An 11,454-nucleotide genomic window follows, 5' to 3' on the forward strand; every position below is an offset into this window, starting at 1 on the left:
AGTTGAGAGAGGCAACAAAAAAAATACCTTGCATTTATATGATATCAGAGCTATATACAATCAAAATTTTTTTCTCTAGAAAATGTCTTCTTCACTGATCTCATCATCCTCTTCTACTGCAACATCTCAAACTACAATTTCCCCCACACACATTCATCACTTCCTTCCCATCAAACTTTCACCCATAAATTATCTGCTAGGGAGCTCACAATTCATACCCATTCTCATAACAGACACGTCCTCAACTGAAGACTTGTTCTCTATAGCTATTGTACAACTGTTATAACAAACTCTGTATATTATGTTTTCCAGCTTTCTATTTCCTTGTATATAGGCTTGAGACTAGGCAATTCTATTATGTTCTTGGCTGTATATATTTGATCGATTCCTTCAATAATAATATAGAAAAATATCTGAATTTCCATTCTCTTATTCTATTATGGTATCAGAGCGATGAGCTTAATTTTTTTTCCCACCCGTCTCTTTCATCCCTTCTAATAACTGCTAGGACCAACACCACCATTCATAACACAAACGACCCTCATAACACATTGATTAACATTAATATTGCAGCTCAAACTCCATTAAAACTTACCTCCACCAACTATGTATCCTAAAAACTACAATTTCAAGCTCTCTTTATTGGGTATGATCTTCTAGGATTCATTGACGGATCACATCTTTTTCCAGCAACAGTTCTTCAAGGAACCACTACACCGAATCCAACACATACACTCTAGATCAGGCAAGATCAACTCCTTCTCAATGCCATTCTTGGTTCTCTGTCTCCCACCATAATTTCCTTCATTACCCGAGCAAAAACATCAAGGGAAGCTTGGACAATATTGGCTAATACATATGCCAAACCATATTGTGGAAGAATCAAGCAGGTGAAAAATCAATTAAAACAAATCATGAAGGGATCCATAGGTGTCTCTGAGTTCCTTCAGACCATCAAGGCTCAGGTTGATGAACTTGCCATCCTTGGCACAGTTGTTGATGATGAAGATCTCTCAAAATTTTTTTTTGAGGGACTTGGAGAAGACTACAAAGAATTGGTTCTAGCAGTTCAAGCTAGAGATACTCCAATCACCTTTGATAAACTACATGAAAAACTTTTCAACTTTGAAGCTTCTCTTCAAAGCACCACCAAAAGTGAACAATCCTACTTCCCTACCTCTGTTAATCCAACCAATAATGCTTACAATGGGTTACTTAACCTGCCATACTCTAATCCTCCCTCTGACAACAACACAGGCTGGTGAAAGCGTCCTCGTTTTCGGGGTGCGTGGATCCGCTTTTGATTTTTGAGGTTTGGGAGTCGCCAACTAATTATTACGGTCTAGGAACCGAATACTGACTCTAAAAGGCAAATAATACTAATCTATGAAAGAAAATACAAGTCCGGGGATCACGTTACGGGGTTGCAAAGTGTTAGGCATCAACCCCGCCCGGCAAATGCCAGTCTCTACTAATTTCAAAAAATAATTACATTGCACAATAGACTAAAAAAATAACAAATAATAATAATAATAAATAAATAAAAATTACCTCGCGGATTACAACGATTCCCTCAGCATTGGCGGAGAGTATCCTCGTATATATTTCCTTGCTATTCAACCGTCACTAGATCTGATTTTTGATCTCCAAGTTGAGGTATCTTCTTCTATGATCAGTGAGTTTTCTATTTTTTTTATGGATTTCAAGGTATTTTAGAAGGGTTTTTGGGTGTTTTTTAAGATAAAATTGAGGTATGGATTTTAGGTAAGGAGTTAGGACTTCAAAATTATGATTTTGAGAAGGTTGGGGAGGCTCCTTGGCCTATTTTTTCTAGGATTTTCTCTTGGATACGAAAATAAGCTGTAAAGACTCTTATTTATAGATTTTTTAGGAATTTTTTAGATAGAGTTAGAGTTAGATTATGTTTCTTTTAGATAGTTTTAGAGTTTAATTAGAATTTTATTAGATAGTTTTAAAATTTAATTATGTTTCTTTTAGATAGTTTTAGAGTTTAATTAGAATTCTATTAGATAGTTTTAAAATTTAATTATGTTTCTTTTAGATAATTTAAGAGTTTAATTAGAATTCTATTAGATAGTTTTAAAATTTAATTATGTTTCTTTTAGATAGTTTTAGAGTTTAATTAGAACTCTATTAGGTAGTTTTAGAGTTTAATTAGAATTCTATTAGGGTTAGGGTTTGACTTTGGTCTTATTAGATTGATTAAGGTTTTGACTTAAGTCTCACTTGATTAACTAGAATTTAGGATTTTGACTTCAGTATTACTTGATTTTAGGATTTTGACTTAAGTTTTACTTGATTGAGTAGAATTTAGGGTTTTGACTTAAGTCTTACTTGATTGACTTGACTTTAGTATTTTGACTTAAGTCTTACTTGATTGACTTGACTATAAATTTTTTTTTTTTTAAATTAGGATTTCACTTTACATTAATTAATGTTTTAATTCAAAATTTTTAATTATTAAAATTATAAAATTATCATTTTGCCCTCGGAGAGGACTTTTGCTTTTTAAGCCGTTTTTTAATGTTCCATGACATTTTGGAATCGATTTTTTGTAAGGAATTCAATGGGAATATTGGTTTGTGTCATTCATGAAATTTTTTTTTGGGCGAAATGGTTGTGAACTTTATGAAGGGTATTTTCGTAATTTTGTCGAATTTGGTAAAAATTGACGAAATCATTTATTTAATTTTGATTTGTTGTTTTATGTATTCGAAAAGATTTTCCTAAGCGTAATATAGGCTCTAGGGATGTTTTGATGTTAGGGATATTTTGGTAATTTGATCATTTTTTAGTGATTTTTATCGTAAAGCTTCTTTTTGTCTGCAAGATGATGATTTTATATTTTTGGAGTAATATTTTTCTAACGTAGCGTGATTTCTACAGTTTTGTTAGTTTGAGATACCTTATCTAAATTTCTGAAACATATCTAATAACAAATAAAGCATTGAAATAATCATCCATCATTGGGAATCATCGCGATCAGGTTGACGAGTTGATTAATCAAGTAAGTACAAAAATGGGGTGTCTATAGATGCCCCTCTTTGACAGAGGGTTCAAGCAAATTAGATAACAAAATCTATTTTGGTAGATAGTGTGATATCTGAATGCCAAAACTAGTGACAGTTCATTGCAGCCTGATTTAGCAATTCGTCAGGACGTTTGGATCCTTGAGGGTAAAACTCTCCCCGAACAAGTTTGTTAGGTCCTTGAGCTTGAACTCTCACTGACGATGTCAGATCCTCGAATTTTAGAAAATTCTCCCTGACTAATACAAAAGTGCACGTGTGTGCAATGGTGTGATGCTTACTGAGTAAAAATGTGTCAGGTCCTAGATATCTTCTCTTACTGACAATAATGATTCAAAATTGAAATGTGCTTATGCAATGAAAACAATCATGGCAAAATTGAACAATGAGGTAATTGGAGTCATAACATTGTAGGAACTTCGTTAAATCCTAGTTGAAATTCTTTTTTAGAGTTCAAAAAAGTTTGAGTCTCGTTTATCGGACTCGAGCCTATTGTAGCCATGCTTCTCAGGCTGAGGTTTGCAAGAACTTAAACAATCCTATTAGTTCAATATATGATTCAAACAAAGCTGGAGTCTCGTTTCTCCGACTCTGACTAAGATTTACAGGAACTTAAACAATCCTATTAAAATTGGAGTCTCGTTTGTCGGATTCGAACTAAGGTTTACAGGAACTTAAACAATCTTGTTAATTCATTATATGATTTAAACAAAACTGGAGTTTCGTTTCTCGAACTCTGGCTGAGATTTACAAGAACTTAAACAATCCTGTTAAAGTTGGAGTCTCGCTTCTTGGACTCTGGCTGAGGTTTATAAGAACTTAAATAATCCTGTTAATAGTTGGAATCTCATTTCTCAGACTCGAACTTACTAAGCCACGTTTCTCGGGCTTAGATTTATAGGAACTTAAACAATCCTATTAATTTATTCTATGATTCAAAAAAGTTGGAGTCTCGTTTCATGGACTCGAACTTACAAAGTCACATTTCTCAGACTTAGATTTATAGGAACTTAAACAATCCTATTAATTCATTTTATAATTCAAAATCGAGCTTAAAGTTTGAAGGATCAAGCCTTTATTGGCTTATCATGCATCTAGATTCATAATTATTATTAGACTTCATCGGACTTTTAAGTAAGATTTTTCTTTTTATCATGTGATTAAGAAATTTTTTTTTGGAATTAAATGACTTTCAAAAATGTCCCTAGTTTCAAGGTTGGCTTTAACTGGAACTTGACTACGAGACTGATGGAATGGATTACGCTTGAAAAATATGAACTCGAATGTATGACAGATAGAAGAACTGACATTCCCTTAAATTTAAGACTCTTAAGATTATCATATGTGCAGTAAGAGATTGATCATTTTCTTTCGAATTTCTTTTGAAAAATACTTGAGCTAAACTTAAAAAATCTTAATAAATATTAGAATAGAAGATCTTTATCTTCAAAGTGGTTGATGATTCTACATCTTCCATTAGCGAACACTTGAACAAGTAAACATATTCTTGAATATCTTACAATGTTCACCATGACTTCTGATTTTTTGGACTTCAACATTGTCTTCGTCAAATGTGAGCTCTTGGCTGAAAAATGAATGTTGTGACTTGAATGATTCTGTATTTCCTCGTTTCTGCACAAGCTTCCTTTTGAATTTTTCTTCTTGATGAGACATTTCCTCCCATTTGATGATGCCCTAATTTTTGATTAGGTTGTCTTTTCAGGTTTTCAACCTAGCAGATTTTTCTTTCCTTTTTCTAAAGATGCCTTGATTTTTACCTAAGTCGTCTTTTCAGGTTTTCAACCTAGCAGACTTTTCTTTTTTATGGTTATGCCCTAACTTTTGCCTAAGTCACCTTTTCGGGTTTTCGACTTAGCGGACTTCTCTTTTTCTCGATAATCTTAAATATTCAACTCGATAGCTTCTTGGTTCTCTACACCTTAATTGAATCAATTAGCATTCAGGATGACTTAATATGTGGGCTTAGGACATGGTTTAGAAAGAAAGGGTAGAAGGCTTGACTTCCTAAAATGCATCTAATCTAATATTTGTAGACACCCCATTTTTGCACTCGCCTGATTAATCAACTCGTCAACCCGATCGCAACGATTCCCAATGATGGATGATTATTCCAACGTTTTATTTTGTTACCAGATATATTTCAGAAATCCGGATAAAGTATCTCAAACTGACAAAACTGTAAAACCACGCTATGCTAGGAAAATATAACCCCAAAAGCTTAGAAATCATCATTTTTCAGACAAAAAGAAGTTTCACGATAAAAATCACTAAAAAATGACCAAATTACCAAAATACCCCTAATCTTAAAATATCCCTAGAGCCTACATTATGCTTAGGAAAATCCTTTCAAACACATAAAACAACAAATCAAAATTAAATAAATTATTTCGTCAATTTTCACAAAATTTGACAAAATTACGAAAATACCCCTCATAAAGTTCACGCCCATTTCACACAAAATTTTTTATAAATAACACAAACCAATATTTCCATTGAATATCTTATGAAAAAGTGATTCTAAAACATCCTAAAACATAAAAAATCGACTTAAAACGTGAAAAGTCATCTTCGAGGGTAAAACGATAATTTCACAATTTTCATAATTAAAAATTTTAAAATTAATAAATAAAATATTAAATAATTAAAGTGAAACATTAATAAAATTAATTTAAAATTTTAAACTAAAAAAATCGATCAATTAGACTCTCAGGCAAAATTGTTGAGGGTTGCCAAGATATTTCTTCAAGGACCCCTCCATTTGGGGGTCTAAAGAATTAAAGATATAATAGAGGGGGGTTCTCCAAAAAATTAAAGTCAATCAAGCAAGACTAAAGTCAATATATTAAAATTAATCAATTAAGACTAAAGTCAAAATCTTAAAGTCAATCAAATAAGACCAAAAGTTAAAATCTTAATAGAGTTCTACTTAAATAATAACTCTATTTAATAGAATTCTAACTAAAATATAACTCTACCTAAAATAATTCTAATTAAAATACAACTCTACCTAAAATAATTCTAACTAAAAGAATTCCAATTAAACACTAATTCTATCTAAATCAACCCTTAAAAAAATCTATAAATAGGAGTCCTCACACTCTATTTTCGGATCAAATCATAAACCCTAAGAGAAGTAGGTCAAAAAGCCTCCCTAACCTCCCATAAACCCTAGTTTTGGAGCCCCAACTCCTTACCTAACAACCCTACTTCAATTTTAGCTTGAAAAATACTTAGAAGCCCTTCAAAAACATCCTAAAATATATAACAAATTCGAAGAATCCAGATCCAAGAAAGAGATACCTTGCCTCGGAGATCAGAAATCAGATCCGGAGACAGAACGAAGCAAGGAGTACGGTCTAAGGAGCAGTTTTACCAGATTTGATGGAATAGAATCTTTGCGTATCGAAGGTAAAATTTCTTTTATTTCTTTTATCTAGATTTTTTTGTTAGCAATGTAATCCTATTTGGGATAAGTAGAGACCAGCATTGGCCGGGCGGGGTTGGTGTCTAACACCTTTCAACCCCGTAATGTGATCCCCTGATTTAGTTTTTCTTTAGTAGATTAGTTTCTTTTTTCGTTTAGAGTCAATATCCAATTCTTAGATCGTAATAACTAGGTGGCGACTCCCAAACCTCAAAGGTCAAAAATGGATCCGCGTACCCCGCGGATCGAGGGCGCTTTCAGTGGCGACTCTACTGGGGACTTTGAGGATCAAACTTGAAAAACCCCAAGTATGCGAGCATTGCTAAATCGACCTAGAATGTTTTTATTTTGTTTATTTAGTTGTTTATTTTATTTATTTGTTATTATTTTTGGTTCGATTATGAACTATGCGTTTGGACTTTGAATATTTGATATCATGGCATATATTTCAATCAAGCATTATTGTTGTTGTTCAATTGAGGATCGTTTATGGTGACCCTAAATAATGCAAAATCTCAAGAGATTGATGTTATTAAGAATGAATTAATGGTTGTTGGAGCAGGGAGATTGTCGATTTTTTTTTAAAATTTTAATTAGGCATACGTTGATCTATCCTTAGACGTTTTTTTTGAACGGGGGAAAAACTTTTGATTTATTTTTATTTGTAGGTGTGTGGTCGATCTTTTGATTGACAATTTTTCAATTTTTTTATTTTTTATGATCGGTCTGTTTTGATAAGATAATGGTGCTGTCCGTTGACAACAAGCAAAATGCTCAAAAAATAAAAAATAAAAAATAAAAAATAAGGGTTTAGAGGTTCTATTCACAAAAACCCACGGTTTGTATTTTTTTAGGGGGTGTGCCCCCAGTAAAAATTTATTTTTAATGGCCAAACCTTTAATGCTTTTAATGGGATAAGTGGTGTGCCAAACAACAAAAATCACGTTTTGCTTTGTTTTATCTTCTTCTCAAGTTGAGAAAGAAGGAACATCAGAAGGTGAAAAACGTCTCATCCTCTCTACTTCATTTCTCTTCCTTTCTCTGTTGTGCGACTCGATTGAAAAGGGAAACTGATGTTTGAGTGCTGTTGGCAGCAACCAAAATGTAAGGACGTGGGATCGGTGTGTTTTTTTTAAAACCCATATGTTTTTACATCTATTTTCACACCTTGTTCATCTTCTCTAAAAGAGAGATCCATTCCAAATCATCTCGTGACCCAGATCCATCGTTTTTAGAAGAGGTTCGGTTTGATTTCTTGTTCCAATCGATTCAGAAGCTGAAAAATCGTGGGATTTTCTTAAGGAAGAAGCGCCACGATCTCCTCGAGGGATTGCCATTTTAAGATCAGTCGACAGCCCCTCTCAAGATCTATTCTCTAAAATAAATTATCCTTTCGATCACTTGTTGAAGACGATGGTGCCGGTCAGTGGAAAGTTTTTTTTTTCTCTCGAAGTAAAACGACGGATCTCTATCGAAGAGTCAAGATTTCTTTCCTCCAAAACCAGATCTCGATTGTCTTTCTTGCTGAAAAACCATTAGGTTCTTCGACCTACAATTCTTGTTTTGAAACCCTTTTTTTTTCTTAAGAAAAAGAAGAAAAGGCTTAAAGACCGATTGAGAAAGATCAAATGGAGAGATCAATCCGAGATTTTTTTGATAAGAATTTTCCGAGTCATTGACCTAATACATATTTTTTTTTCTCTCTTCCAATTCAAAATAGAAATTAAGATCGATGGCTAGTTCGAGTATTGGATTTTATTTTATTTTTTTTAAAAAAAATTTCTTTCTTAGGAAGAAACGTTGAAAATTTTAATTGGGTGAACCTCAATCTGGACATTCTGATATATGAAGTTTGGTTTGAAATAGAGATGGCGATAATGTTTCGTTGTAAAATTCCAATCGTCATTTTTGTTTTTTTTTCCGTTGGTCGAACCCTCAAAAGATTTGTCATGGTTCTGAACCATAACACAGTAGGTGTTAACCTGATTTGGGGGTATTACTTGAATGAGGAGAAGATGGAATTCGAAATAATTGGTTGAGTTATTAGAATTTTTGGGATAAAAATTAGTAAATTGGACGAGGATTGATAGTGGGGTGGGTTTTAATGTGGTATTTTCTGACCGATAAACATTTTTGTTTGATTGATTTTTCTTATTTTTCTTATTATTATTTTTTGAATTTCTATTGTCACACTCATTTTTACCCATCGCACATCACTTTAAAGGTATCCGCTAATGCTACTTTCAATTGCCAATGTGTAAATTGACGTGACAATAAAATTTCTCTTTTATTGAGCAATGTTTGAGTTTTTTTATTTATGGTAACAGTTTTTTTTTTAAATAAAAATTCTTTACTAAAAAAAAAATTACCAATATGAAAAGATACCCATAGTTATTGACTACCATACTATCATTAATTCAACATTCATGGAGATTTCGATTCGTTTTTGAGTCGCCCAAAACAACCTTTGATTGGACTATATAAAGAATTTCTTGATTTGGACTAAAAATAATGAGCTTGTGCCAATGATTGGATTCAATTATTATTCGTTGTATCAAATGCCTATCTAACGGTGCCATGATCTTGATGGATTTGATGTGCGTATCTTTAATAATATGATTGGAATAATGTTTTTTTTTATTCATGTTTATGTGGTATCAATGTTATGATGGTATGATCAGGCCCATGGGCCCAATGCTTGAAAAAGGCCCCGGGCACACCCCACCCCGTTTTGCACACACCACATGCACATTTACTGTTTTGCACACTTATACGTCCCATATAACCTACGTGGTACTAGTACGTGGCCCGATCTCTTCGGAAATGCGACGCCATTCATGAAAACCACAACTCTAGTCACGTACCTTCGGGTATATCAAACTAAGACATCAATACTGTCTGATCAGGTGACTCTGAAAGGTATATTGATTCACCTAGGCTAGAGAGACCTGAGCCTTTGACTTATTATGAGCCACACAGTCACATGTCCTGATTGCCAACGTAGTACTAGTACGTGGTCGGTCTCCTCGTGGGATGCTAAACCATTTATGAAAGGTACAACTCTTGACTTGTACCTATAGGTATATAAAAGATAATCTAAGTATATCAATTGCACTTCTTGGTCAAAATCGGTGCCTAAGCGAGATCCTGCCTCGCTGTACCTTACTGTATGAGGGGGATAAACTACGTCTATTCTAGACGAGAGGTATTTAAGTAGGCCCTTGCTCAGCATCGTGCGCCACCTCTCAACTGGGGATCAAACTGACTATTTTTGGCTTCAGAGAAGTGAGTTGAGGTTTTAAATTATCACTTATACGATATATCAAACTAAGTCACCACGTGTCGAGAGGTGTATAGGTGTGTTTGGGCAATGGTGGCCAGATAAAATGTATTGCACGTAGTAAGCTTAGAGTCTAGAAACCTTCCCTGTAGATAACGACTCGAATTTATCATGGGTGTTCCCGGGTTGTTTATTGAATGGAACCTTTTGATTGATGAGTATATGTGAATGATGTGAATGATAAGATCAGAGTGTATGATTATCCTCAAGAATAAAAAATCTTGTTTTTAAAAATTAAAATGGGTGCACCGACCCAATAAAGAATCCATCTCTTGCAAAAATTCAATAATGACCCAGCCCATCTTGATCCAACAATCCTGATGGATCGGGCCATTTAAATCAAAATGGAAATCAAATTTTTAAATAAGGAAAATGGTTTACGAAGGGAAAATATTTTTCAGAAAAAGTGTTGTTCTCTAGAAAAAATGTTTTTCAAGAAAAAATATTTTTTAGAAAATATTTTCCATTAGAACAAGATTTTCTAAAAGAAAATAAAAAAATTGATGTTTTACATGGACCTTGGAAGGGTACTAAAATACCCTTTTGTGTCAAACCAGGATGTTAGCCGCTGGCAATAACCCAATCGACCAGTTAGTCAAAACAACCGTCATAGGGATGCATCCTATAGAGAAAATCAATTTTGGAAGATTCATGTTGAGTGTTCTTTACTTCCACGATTTGAGATAGACTGGAACCTCTTACGTGTTATGGCTAAGCGATGGAACCCCTATCTTCATATATTCCATATAGGGCATATGCACTTGTGCCCCACTCACGAGGACTATTGTGACATCATGGGGATATCCACTTTAGGACCTCTAGTCAGGCCCTCATTGAAGACCGGATATTCTGTTGTCCTCGCCATAGGACTGAACATTTCCAATGAAGAAGCCAAGGCCTTAGTCCATAACGGGAGATTGGACTTAGTATCTTTATTAGGCCCGCATCGCTCCCGCAGTCATGTTATTGATGTAAAACCAGAAGCCTGGCGAGCCACTAGAGACTACCGACCAATACATACTGACCTCTAATAGTGATAGCCAAACTATCCCTGAGTCCTTCATAAATATAGCCTCTCAACTCTCAAGAAAAGCCAACCCAGTACCTCTCCTCCTAGTTGAACTTTCTCAGGTTTAGATGCCATAAAAAATGGTGAGCGGGAAAGCTTCAAAAGAAATCCCTACTTACTCTATATGTGGCTTTGTGATCGTCTCAAAATTGTAGATGTTCCCTCAAACCTTTAGTATGGGCTAGAACACTTTTTCAAGAGAAACCTGTTAGTACGTCACAACTTAATCAAGGCTTGGAGCAAATGGTTAGACTCTAGCCTTGCCCGTCACATCGATTTAAGGTGCCCTTGGTGGATAACTGATCCCCCTGTTCTAGGAATCAAAGGATCCTACTACGTCCGTCTGATCGGTTTAGAAGAAACATCTTTTTACCATCCTAATTTGATCCCAAAACAGTACGACGTACCCATAGAGTTATCTTTACCTCAGCACAAAGCTTTCTTTCCTCCCGAGCCTTTGAATGAAATGTCAGTGCACCTCATTGAGAAGGCTTGGAACACCTTAGGGTATCCAGACGGACCAGCAGAATTCAAAGAGCCAGTTGTTAAA

Source organism: Akebia trifoliata, chromosome 2 (assembly GCF_017979445.1).
Source record: "Akebia trifoliata isolate Shusen 1 chromosome 2, ASM1797944v1, whole genome shotgun sequence".
Lineage (NCBI taxonomy): Eukaryota > Viridiplantae > Streptophyta > Magnoliopsida > Ranunculales > Lardizabalaceae > Akebia > Akebia trifoliata.